This window comes from Rhipicephalus microplus, chromosome 1, assembly GCF_043290135.1.
Source record: "Rhipicephalus microplus isolate Deutch F79 chromosome 1, USDA_Rmic, whole genome shotgun sequence".
In the NCBI taxonomy this organism is placed as follows: domain Eukaryota; kingdom Metazoa; phylum Arthropoda; class Arachnida; order Ixodida; family Ixodidae; genus Rhipicephalus; species Rhipicephalus microplus.
In genome coordinates this window covers 95,321,259-95,344,917 of record NC_134700.1, presented here as the reverse complement: position 1 = coordinate 95,344,917, position 23,659 = coordinate 95,321,259, and the positions used below count along the sequence as shown (strand labels likewise).

Sequence of the window (23,659 nt, the reverse complement as noted above, 5' to 3'; positions counted from 1 at the left end):
ACGTTTTGGGCGGCTAGTTGGTTCATTACTTCAAAGCACGTGCCTTCCTCCGTGCTTTAAAGGAAAATTGCGCAACTGAAAAAAAATAAAACACCACAAAGAAGGAAAATTTAAACAGGTCGAGAGCAACAAAACAGTTTGCGCTCGACCTTATTAAGTGTTCCTTCTTTGTGGTGTATTTTTATTTAGTTGCGCAATGTTTACTTTGAACTTAGTTGTTCAGTTACGTCAATATTTTAGAGCCTTCGGAGGGCTCTCACACAACCACTCAAATGTGCTTTTACAAATACACCGTGATATGGTCGATTTATTGCACCTTTCTATTTTAATGTCTTAATATATACATCTGTATGCATCCTCATTTTTGCCTGCACGCGCCATAGTCCGCAACGTTTAATATTCACTAATGTAGTTTGCCCACAGATGCGGCACAGCTGGGTACTTGAGTCAAATAATCTATCCATTTAGAGTAGGTCGTGCCTTATACATCCACTTATCTAGAGTCCCACTTGAAGGCAGAGTTCTTGAACTGCACGAATTGCACAACTGCTTTCAAAAATATAGACACGCAGTTGGTCCAACTTTTTAAATGTTAGCTGATGTTCGCGTCACCTAGACACTGCAATACAAAATGCAAAAAAACAAATAATTGTACAGAATACAAACAACAGATGGCGCAAAAATTGGTAATTACTTGTTAAGGGTTTTTTATTTGTTAAACTTTCGATACGTGTGAATGACGGGAGTTTTGCAACTAAAATGTACACTCTGCAAGGGCTTCACATGTTTTCCCGTGTGTATTTTCCGAGGCAGTTCGAGGCATTTGAGGCAACATAAAATTGACTGTGCGATGGTTTGGTCTCCTGATTTTAGTAGCAAAAGTGTCACAGGGACAGCCACTTAGTCATTTCTCTGCTGTAGCTACTGCTCCCAGAGCTCTCAATGAGCCCGCGCCTTTGCCTTTAAAATGAGCCAAGGTTCACCCAGGATTCCTCGGAAGCGTTACCTCGACAGAGACGAGCCATTCGTACTGCCGCAGTCGACTGCGTATTGGAAGACGCAACGAGAGCGCAGCCGCGCTTGTGAGTATGACTCCCAGGATGACCGATTTCTCGCAGAAACTCAAATATCCTCTGGTGACCCGTCGTCGTCATGTGACCCTGCATTGACCGCCGACGACGTGTCGTTAAGCTCACATTTGAGTTCTACATCTGATTCGTTCGGTCCCGACAACAACGCCGGCTTGAGTCCAGAGGACGTGCGTCCGCCACAGGCCGATGACCTTGTTGATGATGACAGCTTCGACGCCCTCACTGATGCGGAAGGTGACACAGACTCCGAAGCATCAGAGGGAGCCCAGGATGAGCCTTCATCGATGGACGAGACATTCAGCGACTGTAACGACAGTTTCGAAAGTGATGGTGACGCTGAAATCGGCGACGAGTCTGAAGAAGTGCGCCCCACCTTTCTGGATAAGTCGGAGTTGTTGGCTGAAGACTTTGTCCACTTGGAGTCTCAGACTCTGCCACGCTCGACGACAACAAAGGCAGCTGCAGTTATAATGATCATGGCCTTTGTCATAACGCATTGCCTCAGCCTGGTGGCCTTGGATGACCTCCTGAGTCTCATTGATGGCCTCTTTGGATTCGGAGGAAACACTCTTCCACGAACGAAGCACTTGTTCCGAAAGATGTGGTCGTCCAGAACGAAGAGCCTAGTCAAGCACTTTTTCTATTGCGATGACTGTGGCAGCCTGCTGAACTCCCAAACTGGCGCAAAAACCATGAGGTGTCCCACTTGTTGTGTAGACAATGACGCCTCTGCATTGAAGTCCAAAGGAAATTTTTTTATTATTCTAAATTTAAAAGAGCAGGTAAAATCGGTAATTGCTCGAACCAAGGATGTTCTCTTTAGAAAACTCACGCAGTTAAATGATGAGAACAACCTAACATCTGGGGCTTTCAATGACATAACAAGTGGGACAATGCTCAGAAATTTGCGCAAGAATGGGCAAGTAGACAAGATGAATCACATTCAACACAGATGGAAGCCCTGTGTTTAAGTCATCAACATCGTCGATATGGCCCATTCAGTTCTTGATAAATGAGCTGCCACCAGATTATCGTATGAAAAACTGCTTAGTTGGTGGTCTTTGGTTTGGACGCCATCCAGACATGTCACTGTTCATGGGCAAGTTCGTGGAAGAAGTGAACAACTTTGGCCACCTAGTCTGGAGGACGGCATCCTCAGCCATCAAGTCTACAGCTCATGCAATCTGCTGCTGTGTCGACGCACCTGCCCGTGCCGCAGTTATGAACATGGTGCAGTTCAATGGCATGTTTGGCTGCCCCCTGGTGCTACGCTTGTGGAGAGCATCATGAAGGTAAATTATTCTAGTAATGCACAATACATTCTATTAGATGCATAACTTTTGTGCCATCATAACTGGTGCTAAAGCTACTGTTACAATATAGGGAGCTTGCATGAACGGCGGCGACGCTACGCACTCTGGTTAGGCAGCCATTTTTCGTCAGAGGCGGTTGGAAAGTGCAGCAGCGCAGTCGTGTTTGCGAGCGTTGGCGTAGCTTTCAGGCGTGATCGAGTGCGAGTGTGACGCAAATTTAACTCCAAGAAAAGTCGTGCACGATGCCAGCCTAACCAAAAGACTACACCCCAACGCTGTGCCAGGAAGACCTCGAGCGGTACCAAAAAAAGACGAGAATTTGCTCCGAGTGACCCATTCACGCTTTGTGCGGGCAACTGTGTAAGCAAAGTGCACTTGTGGCCGCGCGTCGACAGCTCTGATATTCATAAATTTCTCGTTCCGAGGGCGAGTTTGATTACCCGGGGGCTATAGTCGAGAAAGGAAATCAAGGGCCACAACTTTGTGAGGAGTGGCTGGTTGTGGGAGTCCTAATTAAAGAAATTCGCTGCCGATACCGTGGTCGTCGACACTCAAGTAAGAGGTGTTAAATCACTTGATTTTGCCGCAGATGCTAATGTTTGTTTCCGTGCAGATTCAACTTCCAGTGTGTTAACAAGCCGCCTTCAAAGTCTTGTTCATGGGAGAGTGATGGTGAGGTCCTTGCCGCGCACTGCACATGCATGACCAGGAACAACGAAGTCTGCTCTCATCTCACTGTGCTGTTATTCTACGTACGTTATTCGACGCACATGCTCGAGAATAGCGCTCCTCAATTGAACACGTCTTGTTTGAGTGACGACGACCGTGGTGTTGGCGGCGACTTTCTTCACCCACGGCTCCCGTGCCCGACCACTCTACACAAACTTGTGACCCTTGAGGGCTTTTCTGGGCTTAATATGCTCCAGGGTTTTCAAACTCGGCTTCGGAACGAAACATTCATGAATGTCGGAGCTGTCGACGCGCCGCCACAAGTACATGTTGCTTACACAGTCGCCCGCACGAAGTGTGAATGGGTCACTCTGAGCAAGTTCTCCTCTGTTCTTCGTACTGCTCGAGGTCTTTCTGGCACAGCGTTGCAGTGTAGTCTTGCGGTGACGCTGATATCAAGCACGACACTTCTTGGAGTTAACTTCGCTTCGCGATCACACTCGATCACGCCTGCAAGCTACGCCAACGCTCGCAAACACGACGACGCTGCTGCACTCCCCGGCTACCTCTGACAAAAAAATGGCTGCCTACCCAGAGTCCATAGCGTCGCCGCCGTTCATGCAAGCTCCATTCTGTATCTAGGAGTCTTCTGTCATTGAATACTGAAGTCCATAAGCTTTTTTTTCAGTTAAGCTTCAATTGCAAAATTAAAAGTGATCAAGCTTAGCTTATCTAGTACACAGAAAATAAAATTGGCATGATGTGGTTTGTGGCCTAAAATATTGTTATGAGCCTGTGTGTAGATTGCATTATTTATATTACGTGATTAAATGCAGGCTTAGTGCTTGCTTAAACTTTACGACATAATTTTTCAGGAGGCCAGAGGTACATGAATGTTATAGCAGAGGAGCTGCGGACAGCAAAGGGCATGCTTCGAGATATGAAGTTCGCCATCGACGTTGGAGAGCCAGTGAATGGTTTGAAAGGGCCCTCACCACTCTCGTGTCTGAAGGGTTTTGACCTTGTGCTTGGTCAAACAGTCGAATACATGCACTGTGTTCTTCTGGGCGTCACTAGGTGTTTCACTGATACTTGGTTTGACTCAAGTAACAATCAAGAGCCTTATTACATAGGTTAGTATTGCCTTGTAGATTACAAGGTGGTTTGAGTGTAGCCTTGTGCCTTTGACTAAGTACAATGCATAGCTCATTACCAAAAAATTCCCCCAACTAATCTGATGTAATGAGCAAGACAGACACAATACCCGTTCGTCGGGCAAGCTGTTTTATTCTGCCTCTTCTTTCTCCTCCTCGCTCGCCTAGCATGCGCGTCTGTGCCTGATAGCCAGTTGCGGTCTTCGTCATCACACTGAATATTTCCTGGAATTTTTTGAAGAAGCATGTATACCTGTTGCTAAATTGGCTATAAAAATGAACAGAGGATGTATGATAAATATCTTGTTTACTGGTTTGAAGTATATATGAATACAGATTCTTGAATGTAATTGTTTAAAAAATGGCTGGTATAAATATGAACATGGTTTACAAGAAAGATTGCGTGGCTAAATCATTGTAGGTTAACAGTTCACGTGATTGCAGCAGTATTTAGAGAAAAGCTGTTGCTTTAAGTATTTAACAAAAAAGTAAGAGCATTTTCAGTTGATGTCTTATCGGAACGAGATATCGGTTGGTTACTTAATATAGCCTATGCATGGGCACTAGTTACACACTTTGCCGTCTATTAGCAACTAAAGTGCATGCTCATTTTCTTTTTAGAGGGACACAAAGAGGAAGAGTGATGTTGCTTGAATTGACAAAGTGTATTCTGAGAATGTTAATGGCATATGTTTGACCACCATGAGTTGATTATTAGCGGAGAAAATCAAGGTTGAAGTATTTTTAAATTGTATTCCAAAATCTCCATGCGTCACATAAGAAATTTCAAAATGTACTTTAGGTATTTTCGTGGCATTGGCTCAATGAAATTTTCTCATACTTCATATGCTATGTCTGTGGCACCCACAGATAAACAATGTACTTCATTTTTATCTCTTGGAAGCTATGTAAGGCCCAGAAGATGCGTACGAAATTTCGTATATTATGGAGTTTAGTGTTGGAATCTCAAGGTTGCATCGCCACCCCCATTTTCTCTTTTCAGGTTTTCTTACTAAGCGTCGTGTCGTAGTACGAGTGACATTTTTGGGATTGTGAAATTGTATTTTACTGATGGGCAAAAAATTGTTTGGCTCTTCAGTGTCCATATAAATTATTTGAAAACTTCATCTTCGTTGACATATAGTCATAAATAAAGCATATATTTGTGAAAAGCAACTTCAAAGGCCAACAGAATTGCTACTGTGACATGTTAATGTGTGTCCTTTCTTGAGATTTTTCTCCATTTATTTTCTTGCCACAGACATGTACATATAAATTCTGTTAATTGTTTAATGTGAGGTACACTGGTGCTGTGACATGAAATGGGGTGGGAAGTAAAAAAAGAGAAAAAAGTGACATCAACTGGACAAACTCTCTTACAGCATGTCTCTGGTGCCTGCAATTATTTGCCACTCATCCTTCTGTAGAGGACAGTGTCCCCCTTTGTCCCTTTGCTTACAAAATTATCTGCCACATATATGAAATTTTATAATAAAGTATATAATGTTACACTGTATGCAGGGCGCCCAATAACTGTGGCTCAAGTGGACAAGAAGCTGCTCTCCATCAGGCCTCCTCAGTGCTTCACCAGACTTCCACGCTCAATCAAAGAGCGCTGCCATTGGAAGGCAAGTGAATGGCGGCACTGGCTCCTGTTCTACGCTGTGCCAACCTGTACAGGGATCCTGCCCCAGCGCTACCTTAACCACTTTGTGCTCCTCGTTGAAGCTGTGCACATACTTCTTTCAGAAGAGCTAACTGCGCCACAATTGCAACGTGTTGGTGAGTTGCTCAGATTGCTGAACTATAGAGATTGTAGGGTTGTCAGTTTTCATGTAGAGATCTTCAACTCCTCAAACAGCCAACCGTCGCTGGCCACAGTGCACACGATGGGTCGAGCTCCATCGAGTGCACCCTGCAGAGCACACCATCGGGCAACAAAGATGGAGCACTTGAAACGTTTGAGGTGTGCTTCGTAACATGTCGCCAAACTACAAACCGTTCTTACTTACTCTCCTGCTCATCGACAATGTGCAAAGGCATGTGGAAAAATAGAAAGTATTTGACAAGCAATCACCAATAATCATAAACTTGGGCAATGTAGTTGTGTCTTCAGGGGTAGAGTTACAGCCACTGACGCGTGAATTCTGGCATTATAATTGATAGCGCGAGCCTGACTCTCACTGCAGCGACAAGCTGAAGTGATTTCTTTCACAAAATGCCTTACGATTCTTACATGACATTGCAGCTTACAAGTCTCCTATAGCAAAATTTTTGACATACTAGTCAGCTAGGGCAATATATGGTGTGCAGCTCACATTCACACAAAGCATATTGTAACACAGGCAGATAATGCATGCTGTCTACAAGAGGTTCAGTGACATAGACTAGGAATCTGATTGATATGTGGGGTTCAACATGTTAAAACCACCTTATGATTATGAGAGATGTCATAGTGGAGGGCTTCAAAAATTTCGACCACCCGAAGTTCTTTAACGTGCACCTAAACCTGAGCACCCGGGCCTACACCATTTTCGCCTCCATAGAAAATGCAGCCGCCGCATCCGGCATTCGATCCCACGACCTGAGTGTCAGCAGGCGAGTACATTAGCCACTAGACCACCGCGGCAGGGCGAGACTAGACATCGAGTCAGATCAGTCACCGGTGCTACGTAATGTTAAAAGAAAAGGTACTACATATTGTGAATGCGGGAAGTTGCCATTTCATTCGGTTGAGCCACTGTGATCTGTTGCAATTCGCATGTTTAAAGTATTTTAAATAGTAAATGCAAGAACCTAAATAGATCTGTCTGTGAATGATTCTTAGGACTTGCTGTACTGGCTTAACATGTTTATGCGAAATCATCGAAATCGTTTCAGGGCCGAAAATGATGTAAAGTGAAACTTCCATCTTTCTGCATCGTCTCTGTCACTGTCGGCGCTTTCCAAATCTAGAACTCGGAGTGAAAAATCATTGTTGTCAGCAATGCTTTCAGCCCTAAAAAAACAATCTGAAGAAGCGCCTCCTTTGAGAGGCTCAGACTACACCATGCTGCCATGCTTGCACTAAGAGAAATATGCATGTGCTCACAGAACATTCTATTTTTTACAATTATTTTCTTTCATAACTGTGGCCGCATATGTTCATCTGGTGTCAAGAAAACCAAACAAAACAAAACCGGTTGCAGTATACAGTGAAATCTCGCTATACCCAACTTCAGGGGACCGCAGAAATTTGTTCGTTGTTTTGAAAGGTCGTTATAGCGAAAGCTCGAAAATTAATCATAAATACTTATTTCTCACCGACCAAAACGACTTACCTTTACAACAGTGGGTCCTTAAACTCGTTTTCGTGAGAAAAAAAACAAATGCACAAGTAAACACCAAAAAATGCACGTTTACTTTAAGGAAGTCTGTTTTTCTTTAACGCGAGCAGCACAAACTTTGCAGCGCGAAGGCCTCCAGCTCATCCACATTTCTGTGGTGCGATTCGGTCCTTTGGTCACAACAGCCTGCTCTTTGCCTTTCAGTTGCCGAAGAATATTCATTGTCTCGCTTAGTGAAAACTGCTTCCGCTTCTTCGTCGCAAGCTGAGATGAACTCATTTGTAGTATCATCGCAGCGTAAACACCCACTTGCTTTGCGGACGCGATAAGTAATCACCGAAAAGAGATGAATACAACAAAAAAACAAGGCTTTTGAAAAAACAACTGAAGCGTCATGGCTGTCATTGTCTCTTTCAAAGAAAAAAAGTGCTAAAAAAGAAAATTCCTCTCGATTCGCTTTCTGCTCTCTTGCTGTCTCAGGTTTTCAGTGCCCATGCTTCCTGCTCCGCAACTCCCACTTTGCGTCGCTGACCTTGCCCTCCCGTCTTGCCCTCGCCTCTGCGCCCGCCTGTTTGTAAGCCTGCAGTGTCTCTGTTTCAACAAAAAGAAAGAAAACAGTCGTCCTTTTGTTTTTTTTCCTCGACACCGTCGCACGTCTTCCGAAAAGCAAGGCGTCCATTCGCTTTCTCGTCGGCTTGCATACCACTCCGGTGGTCGCGACAGATTCCAGAACACAAGTTCGTTGTACTGAGGCATTGTTGATATAATGTGGAACTAAATTAACGCTCGTTATTCTGAAAAGTTTGGTATTCTGAAGTATGTACGTAGTAGTGAAATAATTTTACATTGAAACTATTAGCAGTCGGCGCGGGATATTTTAAAAGTTTGTTAATCTGAAAAGTTCATTAATGTGGGGTTCATTCTACGAAGATTTCACTGTATGTTGTTGCCACACAAAAACAAGTGCTTTCAGGACGGCTAGTGCAGTGCCGGTCACTGACACATCGGCCTCCTGTTGCAGCCAACTTAATGGTGGCTGTGAAAGTGAATGGGTTAAAGATTGTTTCATTGAAAGCTTGCGGAATCTATAATCTTAGAAGAATTTGTGCTGAAGCTGCACGTTACAATTATTTCTAAGTGTTTCAGTGCAACCATTGTTTTCACTTCCCGTTACGACTATACGACAAGGTTTTTTATAGTTGGTGATGATTGCACCCATAATTTTCTTAGTTTGGTGCTGTAACAGTGTACCTAAAAATTTCTGAAAATGATTTTACGTGCATGATTGTTTTACAGCAAAAATAGCAGTTGTCAATTTAGAGTTAGTAGAAGATTGTATGTATGTAACTATTGCTGAAAGCTGAAAAACACACAATAGTTCCTGTTTTTCCATGAATAAGTGTAGATACCAATGTAATTGGCATTACAGAAATGCAATACCTAAAGTTAGTTGAGTATTTCAATTTATATTGTTTGGCTGATGAATTGCCCATTGCATCATCACACTAGGCTTTTTGCAGTGTTTGGTTTCATTCAGAACCATGGCTTACATTTAGTATTGCACATTTATTATGCAGGTCGTCTACTGCAAGAGTTCGTCTCTCGGGCAAAGAACCTATACAGTCCACGCCTCATGACATTCAACTTGCACCAGTTGCTACACCTCGCATCTGCTGCCGAGAGCTTTGGACCGCTATGGGCACATTGAGCGTTTGTCTTTGAGAGCGGTAATGGACGGCTTCTAAAGACGATAACAGGAGCCAAAGGGGTACCAAATCAGGTCGTAGAGAGGCTAGTGATGCTGCAGCAGCTTCATCTCGTATTAACATTGACTTCTTTTGAAACTAAGGTGAAAGATTTCACCTCCTCTCTTCTTGGTTATCCAAAAAACTCGGCAGTCACATGCGTTGATGCGGTATCATTGTTTCGAAATGCTGATCCTGTGCCCAAGCTGACAGCTGAAGAAATTGCTGCTTTACGCTCAGTGTATATGCCTGCAAGTGCTTGGTATGAATATTTTCGTCTTTCATTCAAGGGAACCATATTACACAGCAGGCGTTACACAAGGGCAAAGAAAACTGATTCCAGCATTGTGCGAACTGCTCATAATGAATATTTTTCTATTGAAAGAATTTTCGTTGCGATACATGACTCCTTGCAGAATGGCGAAAAATTATTGTTTTTGTGCAAGCGAATAGTATGTATTGAAAGTACTGTGAAGCTGCCTAGCCACATTCAGGAGTGTTTTTTTTCACTTGTGTCTACTCCATGTGTGTTAAAGGTTTCAGATATTGCCTCACCTTGTTTGCTAATGGCTTTTCCAGCTGATGGAAAAATGTATGTAGGTGATTTGGCAAACTCTATTGAACGTGACTGATGACAAACTGAATATGCCTCGACAATTCCTGGGGCAAGTGTTGCAAGAGTGTTAGACGGACACTAAAGGCAAATAGTACATAAAGCCAGTGTGTACTTTCGCAATGCCTTCCAGAAACCTCTCAAATAATAACAATAATGTCACAGAGTCGGGATGTCGACAAAGAAGCAGACAGTACGATGACGGTTAAACTGTTTATTTGGGCGAACGTGTGCCTAGTAAACGGAAAGTGGGATCACAGTAGCAGACCTGCACTGATAGTGGTAAACGAATCGTCAGTCGTCGATCAACTGACAAGCGGCGAAGCGCGTTAGCATTTATACACTTGCCATCCAATCGTCTAGCGTTATCGCTAGCAGTGACCAGGCTCCAGAATAATCTGTGTAGTTCGACGAGCGGGCGTGATCTTATCAAAATGACTTACTATAGTCTTGAAGCTTCTCGAAGACTGCAAGGATGATTGGCGCTGAGAACTACGTAGTGTATTGGGGCGATAACAAAACTTGAGAAAAGGAAAGTGGCATTGCCCCCCTCTGAAAAAGGCATTGTCCTGATGCTTTAATGGAAGATGAAAGTACAACAATGAGGCAAGAAAGTACAAGCAATAAATTACGGTACAGCAATAATACAACAAGTTACACTGTTTCAGTTCGTTAACGCGCATGAAATGGCTTGAGGCGCGCGACATGGATGACTTCAGGTCGGGATCGGCGTCGTTGAGAGTTCGTGACACCGTCGGGGACAATCTCGTAATTGAGTGGGCTGAGACGTCGAATTACCTTGTACGGTCCGAGGTACCGTCGCAGAAGCTTTTCACTGAGCATGTCAGCGCATCGGCGTCCAAACCCAAACACGTTCACCGGGCTGGTATTGCACGAAGCGTATTGCACGAAGCGTCGTAGAAGATTGTAACGGCAGTTGTCGGTTGTCTACTGGTCGTCGCCTGACGATCCATAGAACGTTGGAGGTCCCTTCGGCTGCCGGAGAACAACTGGGGCAGGCTGCACGGGGGCGGTCGATCATGGTTGCTGCAGTTGATGTTGGGATCCAGGGCTGCCGGATCTTGACAAATGTATATAGGTGATTGATGTATGTACGTAGGGGAATGATGTAGGCTGTTTCAAGAAGGGGCCCCTACTCTGGTTGCAGTCCCCTCTGCCTGCAGCTTCTTCACTGTTAAGGGTTGCCGTTTTTGTTTTCTTTGCCGCTTGGGCTAGTTTCTTGGCTTGAAGGGGGTGTCTGGAACATCAAAAAAGCAGCACCTCCACCAGATGTCACAGGGTTGTGACGTCGACAAAGAAGCAGAGAGTACAATGAAAGTTAAACTGTTTATTTTGGCGAACTTATGCCCGGTGAACGAAAGTCGGATCACAGTAGCAGACCTGCACTGATAGCGGCGAACGGATCGTCAGCCGTCGATCAACGGACAAGCGGCGAAGCGCATTGGCATTTATACATTTGCCATCGAATGTTCTAGCGTTATCGCTAGAGGTAATGTAGGCTCCAGAATAATCTGTATGTACTGTTTGGTGTATTGTTTTGTGTACTGTTTGGTGCTCATGTGCATTGGTATTTTTCACCAGGATCTATATGCAAATGCTGCCATAAATATAGAAGGTTCTAATTAAACATGTTTTTTTATGTGTGGTATGTGTTAAATTGCCTCATTGGACTGAATTCTTGCTTTCTTATTATTTTCATTCTGCAGTGGTACTTGCAATAAATGATTGTGTTTGACATTTGTATATTCATTTGCACAAACTGTGAACATCAATGGCAGTGACATTCAGAAAAATTGAATTGTTCGTGCAAACAAATTTTTATTGAAAGAGCTATTATATCTTGCTTACGCTGCTAGACGTAAATTTAGATGTATCTTCCAGACGGGAGTTGGTGCATGTTGTTTGGTCACTGAATGAGTCTGCTTGTTTAAGCTCAACATGCGTATGTGTGTACGTTTCTTATACTCCTATCACGCAACAAATTTTATGTAATTTACAGCAAACACCATTGGTTTTTCATGTCATTAGATGAAAACATATCCTGTCGAATGAGTTTATGAAATATATTTGCATTCGATTTTGGACCAAATGCATAGTGCCTATGGCAGGGACCAGCAGAGACATGGCTGTTAACTCCTATAACGGCTGCTGAACCGCAGGTTGCGAGATCGAATCCTGGCTGCGGCGGCTGCATTTCTGATGGAGGCAAAAATGATGTAGGCCTGTGTGCTCAAATTTGGGTGCATGTTAAAGAACCGCAGGTAGTCAATTTCCGGAGCCCTCCACTACGGCGGCTCTCATAATGGTTTTGGGACGTTAAACCACACATATCTATCAAAAGAAAGCTACGTACTACAGTTGCTTACGCCTGTCATATTTTTTTGTGTTCTTGTGTCGTGAGTGGTAATAGTTTCACTGCTTAAGTTGTGGCAGTTGAGTGGCTACATGAAATTGCTGCCAGTCTCATTTCTGCAGCCAGTGGTTGGTTGTTGGCCATGCAGAGGCAGCACCATGATTACTTTCCCAGGGGGGCACCCATGATAAGTGAGTTTTTTCAGGGGGCAGGGAGATGGAGAACTTAGCCATTCTCTGTGTTCCCTCTTGGGGGGGGGGCAACAGGGTGGGGGGAGGCACACAAAAGTTTTGGGAAGGCTCCAGCCCCCCATTCCCACCCCCAGCTGGCATATATGTTCCTTTTCATCTCGTACGTGTCTCAAATGTGCACCCTTGCTCATGTTTCTTTTCAACCTCGTTTCTATCCTGAAGCTGTGGCAAGTTGTGTATAGCTGTATTTATATTGTAGGAGCACATTCTATCAATAAAAAATTACTTTCAGGCTACATGCAATTAGTTTTCATAGATTTTCCTTTCTTTTGTCGGTGCTCAAGAGGGCTAAGCTCATGGTTGGTATTTCAAAATAACCTTTCTCTTCCAATATTAATGAGAACAGTTTCATTAATATTGACAAGTTCATTCGCATTGAATTTAGTTCTCATTAATATTGTATGTTTCTACCAAAAAAACGAGCCCTTGAAGTTATGCTTTTTTTGCTTGATTTAAATATATTGTTTTCGTGCGACAGCATGCAAGTAAAATGAGTTATTGTTATTCATTGTGAATGACTCATTTTCCGTGTGACAGAGTTTAGCACCTGGTCATCTGCAGAGGTTGTATTCATTCTGGAAAAGGGCGAACAGCGGTGACTGACAACACAGGCTAGCCTGCGTTATTCTTTTGTACTATATATGTCACTGTGCATTAATTTATAACTATATAGAGCTCGGATTTCCTGATGAAAATGTGAGAACAAATGTAGATATTTCACATTTTTGCAACAATCCACATGCCTTTCATACACTATGGCACGTTTTCGTAAGATCCTTACAAAATCTGTATATTTCCGTAAGACCTTACATTCTGCATTTTCCTTATGAAAGCTTCTGTACACTCCATGCACTTTCCTTATCCTTCCATATCTTCCATAAGGAACTCTGCATATGCTCCATAAGTTTCCTTATCTTTCCTTATTTTCCATGAAACTCACTCCATCCACGCCATAAAACTTCCTTATTCTTCCATATACTCCATAAGAAGCTTTTCATATATGCCATACATTTTCCTTATCTTTCCGTATACTCCATAAAAAGCTTTCCGTATACGCCATACAATTTCCTTAAACTTCCTTATACTCCATAAGAAGCTTTCCGTATATGCCATACAACTTCCGTATATTTCCATAAAACTCCATATTTTTTCCGTATGTAGCATAAGGAAATATTACGGAGTCCATATATTTTCCGTAAGATTTCATACCGAACGTTTCAGTAGGGGTGGAGTGGTATCTGATGCTGATGTGCTCGGCTTGACCGAAGAGGAACTTTTGGAGGGGTGGAAGAGTCATATTGGGACCAATGTACAAAGGATCATCATCAGAAGAGACAACAAGGCAACACCAACAAAACACCTAATACTCAAGTCCGCTTCCAGTTTTTGCCAAAAGGTATTCAAACAGGGTACACGAAAATGTCGATCAGACCATACATACCTAACCCACGTCGTTGTTTTAAATGCCAGAGGTATGTCCACGGCTCACAAAGCTGTCGTGGTCACCAAACTTGTGCACAATGTGGAGTGTAAGGCCACAATTCTGACAACTGCGTAGAACCATCACACTGTGTGAACTGTGGTGGAAATCATGCCGCATACTTATGGTCTTGTTCATTTTGGAAAAAAGAAAAAGAAATCATCACATAAAAAATAAAAGAAAATATCACATTCGAAGAAGCAAGACGAAGAGTGTCGCCATTTTAAGGCGCAACATATGCTGATGCGGCGCTTCAGGAGGCAACACCGCACCTGCCCTCGTCACTCCTTCGGCCAGCGCAAAGCGAGCCGACAGCTATGGCACCTGCCCCCAATTCGGCAGTAGTTCAGTCTACTCCGCCGCCTAGCGAATTGAGGCCGGAGACTCCAGGGTCCTCTGGTCTCAAGGCCTCCCCTCACCAGGCGAGGCCTAAAATCCGAACAACCAGCTCGCATGTGCGGGCAACCAGTGCCTCTGGGGAGGCAATGGATACAACGGTACCCTTGGTACCGAAAGAGCGGCGCGCCTCCTTGGAGCGCATTAGGAAAAATAAAAAACCAATAACGGGGCCGGATGACCGTCCTGCCACCTGAATTAAGGAGCTCGCTCCAACACAGGATACTCTTTGTACACACAGTAGCATCTCTCTTGTTTAAATATGCAGACGGAAATATTACAGTGGAACATCCGAGGCCTTCTTCGAAACCTCGATGACTTACAAGAACTCCTCTATGAACACAATCCAAGAGTGCTGTATGTACAGAAGACACACTTAAAACAAACTAACACAAACTTTTTACATAACTACATAATCTTCCGAAAGGATAGAGATGATGCCATGCTACCATCCGGTGGTGTAGCGGTTATAGTAAGTCAAGGTATAGCATGCACACAATTACCCCTTCAAACTTCCCTCGAGGCGGTGGCTGTCCGAGTAGTTATTCTAAACAAACTTGTCACTGTTTGCTCTTTGTACATACCTCCGCACCACCGTCTCGAAAAACTTCAATTCCAGTCTTTAATAGACGAACTACCTGAACCTTATGTGGTCCTTGGGGACCTGAACGCACATAATGGTCTGTGGGGTGACTCTCGCTGTGATGCCCGAGGTCGTCTCATTGAACAATTCCTCATTTCATCGGGTGCTTGTCTGTTGATTAGGAAAGAGGCAACATACTATAATCTTGCAAACAAAACTTACTCTTGCATAGACCTCAGTATCGCATCTCCTTCACTTGTACCATTACTTCAGTGGAAAGTTATAAGTAATCCATACGGAAGGGACCATTTCCCTTTAGTTTTGAGTACACCAATAATAAATGAAGGTCCTCCACATGTTCCCAAATGGCTGGTAAACAAAGCCAACTGGGAACGATTTCAAAAGCTTACTCACCTAAATTGGACTGACATATGCGGGTTAGGCATAGATAAAACTGTGCAGTACTTCACGGCTTTTCTTACTGACGCAGCAACGAAGTGCATTCCACAAACATCTGGACTGCCCGGCAAACGACACGTTCCGTTGTGGAACACTGAGTGTCAGAATGCGTGAAAGGAACAGAACAGGGCATGGAGGTTGCTGCGGAACTCGCCGACAGCGGAAAACCTTGAGAGTTTTAAGAAAATAAAATCTCGAGGCAGGAGAACGCGTTGGCAGGCCAGAAAAAAAAGCTGGCACAAGTTTTTATCAGGAATAAATTCATATACACAAGAGGCTAAAGTCTGGAACATGGTTCGTAGAGTAGCAGGAAGACAAGTACACTCACTCCCACTCGTAAACACACAGGGTGATAGCCTGGAAGATCAAGCGAACTTCCTCGGTGCACACTACGAGCAGGTGTCTAGCTCGTCACACTACACTGAAGCTTTCCAAACACACAAAGCAAAGATAGAAAAGCAGAAACTAGAATCCAAGTGCACAAATTACGAGGAATACAACCAACCTTTCAAATTAGCTGAGCTACAAACATCACTAAACTCTTGCAATAATTCCGCTCCAGGCTACGACCATGTCACATATGAAATGTTGAAAAACTTGCCGCTCGAAACGCGAAAAACTTTACTCTCTCTATACAATGCTATCTGGCTTTCAGGCACCATCCCTGCTTCCTGGAAAGAGGCTATTGTTATCCCTATTTTGAAACAGGGCAAGGACCCTTCCTCAGTTTCAAGTTATAGGCTCATTGCACTAACCAGCTGCGTTTGTAAACTTTTTGAAAAATTGATAAACCGCCGACTTTTACATTTCCTTGAAACACACAATCTGCTCGACCAGCTCCAGTGTGGGTTTCGAGAGGGTAGATCCACCACCGACCATTTGGTGCGTATCGAGGCACAGATGTGAGACGCTTTTGTTCACAAACAATACTTCCTTTCAGTGTTTCTCGATATCGAGAAGGCTTACGACACAACATGGCGTTTTGGGATATTAAGAGACTTGTCTCACCTGGGTGTGCGCGGTAGAATGCTTTCCATAATCGAGAGTTACTTGTCCAATCGGAAATCCGCGTCCGTGTTGGCAGTACTCTCTCCCAAACATTTGTGCAAGAAACGGGAGTACCGCAAGGTGGTGTACTTAGTTGTACACTTTTTATTATAAAAATGAATTCCTTGCACCTGTCCATCCCCCGCAACATGTTCTATTCCACATATGTCGATGACGTCCAGCTTGGTTTTAAGTCATGCAACCTAGCAATGTGTGAGCGGCAGGTTCAGTTAGGCTTAAACAAGCTCTCCAAATGGGCAGAGGAAAACGGATTCCGGCTGAACCCAGAAAAAAGCACGTGTGTCTTGTTCTCCCGAAAGAGAGGCGTGCACTCAGAACCTGACATTGAACTGAACGGTCAACGTCTGTCTGTCAATGCGGAGCATAAATTCTTAGGCTTAATCTTGGACAACAAGTTGACATTCGTACCACACAAAGTATTTAAAAACAAAATGTTTAAAAGCCATGAATGTTATAAAAGTGTTGTCACGCTCTACGTGGGGTAGTGACAGGAAATGCCTCATGAATCTGTATAGAAGCCTCATTCGCACCCGCTTAGATTATGGGGCCATTGTTTATCACTCTGCGACTCAAAGCGCTTTGAAGATGCTGGATCCCGTGCACCATCTGGGCATCCGCCTTTCTACGGGTGCTTTTCGCATCAGCCCCGTAGAAAGCCTTTACGTTGAGTCAAATGAGTTGTCGCTTCATCTGCAAAGAACTTACATGTCTTTTGTATATTTTCTTAAGGTGAAAGCAGACAGGAGGCACTCCTCATACTCTACTATTAATGATTTGTCGAGCTCCATTCTTTTTCAAGACAGGCCTTCAAAGAGGCAACCCTTCTCAGTTCGCCTGAAGGGTCTAGCTGAGGACACTTGAGTGTCACTCGAACACAATTTAATGGCTCCTGTAGCATACCTTTCACCGTGGCAGTCGCAGACTATAGATTGCGATGTGTCTTTTCTAGAAATTACTAAACATGCGCCTATTGCCCATATTGGAACATACTTCCTGGAACTTCAACACAAATACACACGTCCTGAGTTCTTTACAGATGCCTTTAAGTCTAACTCCTCTGTGTCCTACGCTGCTCATGGCCCTTCCTTTTCGGATGCTGGCCCTCTACATCCAGGCACAAGTATGTTCACAGCGGAAGCTTACGCGATACTTGTGGCAGCTAAACACATCAAAAATTACATATACAAAAAGCAGTAATTTTTACAGAATCCCTCAGTGTGGTAACGGCTCTGCACAGTCTTAAAAAACAAAAAAACCCTGTCCTCATTTCACTTTACTCCATTTTATGCACACTCTACACACTCAAACAACATGTTGTAGTGTGCTGGGTGCCAGGGCACCGTGAGATTCAAGGCAACGTGAGGGCGGATCAGTCTCGCTGCATCCGTCCACAAAAGCACTGCCCCTACACCCATATCAATCCCGGCCCTTGATCTTAAGCCGTCTCTCAAGCGAAACCTCAGAGTATACTGGCAGAGCAAGTGCGATACACACACACAAAACAAACTACACGTTATTAAGCCACACCTTGGTCATTGGCTGCCTGTATCGAAATCGCGTCATACAGAGGTAATACTAACGAGACTCAGGTTAGGACACACATACACGACACACACATATCCTTTGTCTGGTGGCGATCCACCATTGTGTGACAGATGTGGGGAACCATTAACCGTCCTTCACATGTTAATCCAGTGTAAACACTTAGAAACTCTAAGAAAACAACATTTTCCATTACCCTACCGACAACATATACCTTTACAACCTGCAATGTTCGTTGGTAGGGGACCGCTTTTTAGTCATAAGCCATTGTTAGTGTTTTTAAAAGAAATTCATAATTTTCATATCATATACCCGGGCATTCCGTTGCACGACCTCTCTAGAGAGGTTTTTGCTGCGGCGGTTACACAAGAAAGCACTTGCCTCACGGCCCTTCGACGCAAGGGTATGAACGAGTGAGGCACTTGTGCTAATGCCATACATATCCACCATCGTCTTTTATTATCACCAACTTTTGTCATCTATTCACACCACACACACCTTTCACGGCATGGTCGTGATTTTATTACTTGTATGTCTTACCCGCCTTATCGTGAGGAATTTTATGGCCCCTATACAGCCGCTTATCACAATCATTGTCCATATTTTTGTAAGATGAACTTTGGCCAACAAATGGCCCTTGCGCCAAAAAACACCATATATCATCAGCATCGTTCCAGCTGAGAAATAACCTCGAAATAGGTTTTCTAGCTGGAAATAGGTTTCCTAGCTGTTTTCTGCTCTAGCTAGAAGATTTCCAGGTACTTTCCAGCTAGACAATATCTAGCTGTATTCAGACACAGCTGGATATTATGATTACCAGCTGCTGAAAATCTTGCTGGAAAAGTCATTTTCAGCTGGTAATTGACTTTCCATTTTCATCTGGGTATAGTAGCATTTTTAAGGAAATTTTACAAGATTGTCACCCAGGATTCGGTATATCTCTATATATTTTCACTACATTCTAATTTTACAAGAATTCCCTGCAGGAGCGTCTGTGCAAGCAAGTGTTTGGTGTGTAGCGACACCACGGACCCGAGTTAACGGGTGTGTTTTGACTCCCTCCCACGCCTAGCCGTGCGTGGCTTTGCCGTGTTCGGGGAAAATGGGGTCCTGGGGGTTGAGCTGACACCAGGTGATTGCATCTTTAAGGCCCCCCAGCCGAGGCAACACACCCCTTTGGCCCCGGCTTCACGTAGAGGGCACCTCTGGGCTGACCCACCCGGGGGAATCGGAATTCGCCTTTTCCTATATCTCGCTCCCTACATCTTCGTCTTTCTCACTTTTTATCTTTCCTGTCTACTTCTCCCTTCAGTTTACTTCAAATTTTCTCGGCGGCAAGGGTTAACCCTGCGCAAATAGCCTACCTTGGCTTAGGCGCATTAGGTTATAGCAGTGTTGTACGGCTTACGTCTGCAAGCATTCATCATCCGCAAGCTTGCAGCGTCCCCTCGTTAGGCTCCAGGTGGGTGGCCGCCAACGCTGCAGAACAGTATACAATTAGCATGCATAAACCATTCCCTTTGCTTAGTGATCGTGCCTCCTCAAAGCGGGTACGCACCGAAAACATCAATTTTTTCAACCGGCCAAGACATATCTTTCCTCACTTCAATGTAATACACTGCGAGAAAACTAACAAGCAAGCCAGAACTGTATCCCCCTTCGTAGTGACTAGGTGTTTAATCGAAACTCTCGGTGCCAGGTACAAGGTTACCAAAATGGCCAGCAGAGATCTACTTCTTGAGATACGTGACAAAGACAAATTCGAACAGCTGAACACTCTAACAACATTTGGCGACACATCAGTCAGTATTACACCGCACAGGTCTATAAACTCTGCTTGCGGGTAGTATGGGACGCAGATTTGCTTGACCTGACCGAAGCTGAACTTCTGGAAGGATGGAAGAGCCAGAACGTGAGCAACGTACAGCGTATTAAGATAAGAAGAGAAAAAAAGGAAACACCAACCAAACACCTAATACTGACCTTTGCTTCGAGCGATTTGCCGTAAACCATTCAAACCGGGTATACAAAGACATCCGTGAGGTCATATATTTCCAACCCCTGCCGTTGCTTCCAATGTCAGAGATATGGCCATGGCTCGCAAAGCTGTCGTAGTCGGAAAACTTGTGTTCTGTGGGGAGTCGTGGGCCACGCGTCCCACAACTGCGAAGCATCTGCACACTGTGTGAACTGTGGCGGGAATCATGCCGAATACTCACGTTCCTGCTCTTTTTGGAAAAAAAATAAAAAAAAAATCATCACGTTGAAAATTAAAGAAAATGTCACATTCAAAAAAGCAAGACGAAGAGTGTCGCCATTTTACGGCACTACATATGCTGATGCGGCGCGCCTAGGGGCAGCGTCGCACCAGCTTTCGCCACTACTTTGGCCTGCGCAGAGCGAGCTATTGGTTTTGACGCCGGCCCCCAAAACGGCAGTAGTTGAGTCTACTCCGCCTACTATTCAACAGAGACGAGAGACTCCAGGGTCCTTGGTTCTTAAGGCCTCACCTCGCCAGGCGAGGCCCAAACTTCGAACAACCAGCTCTCATGTGCGGGCATCCCGTGCCTCCGAGGAGGCAATGGATACGGCGGCACCCCTGGTGCCGAAAGAGCGTCGCGGCTCTCTGGAGCGCGCCAAGAGAACTAAAAAAAACAGACCCTGATGATAGCCCCTGAGCTCGAACTTTCAACTTAAACAAGTCACTCCCTTGACAGCACTACTTTACTTCTTATATGGAAACACAAGTTATACATTGGAACGTCAGAGGACTGCTTAAAAACCTCGCCGATGTCCAAGAGCTTTTACACAAACACTCAACAAAAGTGCTGTGTGTATAGGAAACTCACCTAAAGTCCTCCGATAATACAAACTTTTTACGTGCTTACGTCATATACCGAAAGGACCGAAATGATGCTGTGGCGTCATCTGTTGGCATGGCCATTATGGTTAATCAAGGAGTAGCGTGTACACATTCACCACTCCAGAATCCCTTAAGGTGGTGGCTGTCCAAGCGGTACTTTTAAACAAACTCGTCACTATCTGCTCTCTGTACGTACCTCCGCACCACCGTATTGAAAGACTTGGATTCCAGTCTTTAATAGACGAACTACTTGAGCCTTATCTGCTCCTTGGGGACCTGAATGCACACAGTGGTCTGTGGGGCGGTTCTCGCTGTGATGTACGAGGTCGTCTCATTGAACAGTTTCTCTTCTCTTCCGGTGTCTGTCTGTTGAATAGGAAAGACCCAACATACCATAACGTCGTCAACAAAACTTACTCGTCTATAAACCTCAGCATCGTATCACCTTCACTCACACCCCTACTGAAATGGAAAATCATAAATAATCCATATAGGAGTGACCATTTTTCTGTAGTGTTGAGTTCATCAACAACTTATAAATGCCCTCTACATGTTCCTAAATGACTGATAAACAAAGCAGACCGGGAACAGTTTTACAACACTACTTGTTTAAGTTGGACAGACATATGAAGGTTAAACATAAATAAAGCTGTGCAGTACTTCACAGCTTTTCTTACTGACGCAGCAGCCAAGTGCATACCGCAAACATCTGGAATGCCTGGCAAGCGACGTGTCCCATGGTGGAACAGTGAGTGTCGGAATGCGCGAAAGGAGCAGAACAGGCCATGGAGGTTGCTTCAGAACTCACCGACAGCCGACAATCTTGTCAGCTTCAAGAAAATTAATTCTCAAGGCAGCAGAATGAGTCGGAGGACAGAAGAGAAAGCTGGCAGAAGTTCTTATCAGGGATCAATTCATATACACAGGAGGCTAAAGTCCGGAACATGGTTAGTAGAATAGCAGCAAGCAAAGTACACTCACTCTCACTCGTAAACACACAGGGTGATAGCCTGGAAGATCAAGCGAACTTCCTTGGTGCACACTTGAAACAGGTGTCCAGCTCGTCACACTATACTTACGCTTTCCAAAAGTACAGAAAAGAATAGAAAAGCAGAAGCTCGAACACAAATGTACTAGATACGAGGCATATAACCAAGCTTTCAGTTTAGCTGAGCTCCAAACATCTCTAAACTCCTGCACCCCGCAGGGGCGCCTGCGAAAGTAGGCGTTTGGTGTGTAGCGACACCACGGACCCGAGCTAACGGGGGAGTTTCTACTCCCTCCCACGCCTAGCCGTGCGTGTGCTTTGCCGTGTCCGGGGAAAAGGGGATCCTGGAGGTTGAGCCAAAGCTGGGTGATTGGACCTTGAAGGCCCCCCGGCAGAGGCAACACACCTCTTTGGCCCCGGCTTCACGTAGACGGCACCCCTGGGCTGACCCACCCAGGGGAAATCGGCAGTCGCCTTTTCCTATCTCTCTCTTCCTACATTTTAGTCTTTTCTCGTCTTTAAATCTGTCCTGTCTTCTTCTCTCTTCCAATTACTTCCGATTTTTCATGGCGGCAAGGGTTAACCTTGTGTAATTACTCAACCTTGAGTAGTTATATTTGGTTATAGTGGCAATGTACGGCTGGCGTCTGCAGCCTTATGCTATTAAGTGCTTCAGCGTCCCCTGGTTGGACTCCATGGTGGGTGGTCGCCATTGCTGCCGAACAAAAAGTACACTACTATGGGAACACCTGCATTTCCCCGTCTCCTCGATCGTCTCCCGCCTAAGAGGGGACACACCGATGACATATCAATTTTCAGCCAACCCAGACAATGCTTTCCCAAATTCCATGTTGTGCACAGCGAAAACCCAACAAAACAAGCCAGAGCAATATCTCCATTTCTTGTTGCTAAATCCCTGACAGAGGTCTTGGGCCCAGGATACAAGGTTACAAAGAAGGCTAGCGGAGACCTTCTCCTTGAGCTCCCTGAAAAACACCACTATGAAAAACTTGGCAGTCTCGTAGCATTTGGTAATATCCCAGTATCTATTTCACCTCATAGATCAATGAACACCTCACGCGGAGTTGTTTCAGAAGCAGACCTTCTTGAAATGTCTGAACAGGAACTGCTTGAAGGGTGGAAAGAGCAAAATGTCACAGATGTGAAACGAATCGTCATCAGACGAGACAACAAAGAAATACCTACCAAACATTTAATACAAACCTTCGCATCTAGCACACTGCCTTCATCTATAGACACAGGATACATCAAACTCTCTGTCCGTCCCTACATTCCCAATCCAAGACGGTGTTATAAATGTCAACGATTTGGTCATGGCTAACAGAACTGCCGGGGTCAGGAAACTTGTGCAAGATGTGGTAGCCACGGCCACCCATCTGATAACTGTGTTACTACGCCTCACTGCGTGAATTGTGACGGGGAACACGCCGCGTATTCGCGTTCGTGTCCTAACTGGAAGAAAGAAAAAGAAATAATCACTCTTAAAGTCAAAGAAAACATCACATTTAAAGAAGCAAGACGAAGAGTGTCGCCATTTTACGGCGCAACATATGCCGATGCGGCGCGTCGGGGGGCAACGCTGCACCAGCCCTCGCCACCCCTTCGGCCTGCGCAGAGCGAGCCGTCGGCTGTGGCACCTGCCCCCAAGGCGGCTGTAGCCCAGGCTACACCGCCTACTCCCAAACAGAGACCGGAGACTCCAGAGTCTTCAGGTCTCAAGGCC

The 23,659-nt window shown here is 44.7% G+C and overlaps 1 pseudogene; it reads left to right on the top strand.

The window, feature by feature from the left end:
• The first annotated feature begins 967 nt into the window (after window positions 1–967).
• Window positions 968–9,983, top strand: LOC142765534 (uncharacterized; annotated as a pseudogene).
• The last annotated feature ends 13,676 nt before the right edge of the window (window positions 9,984–23,659 follow it).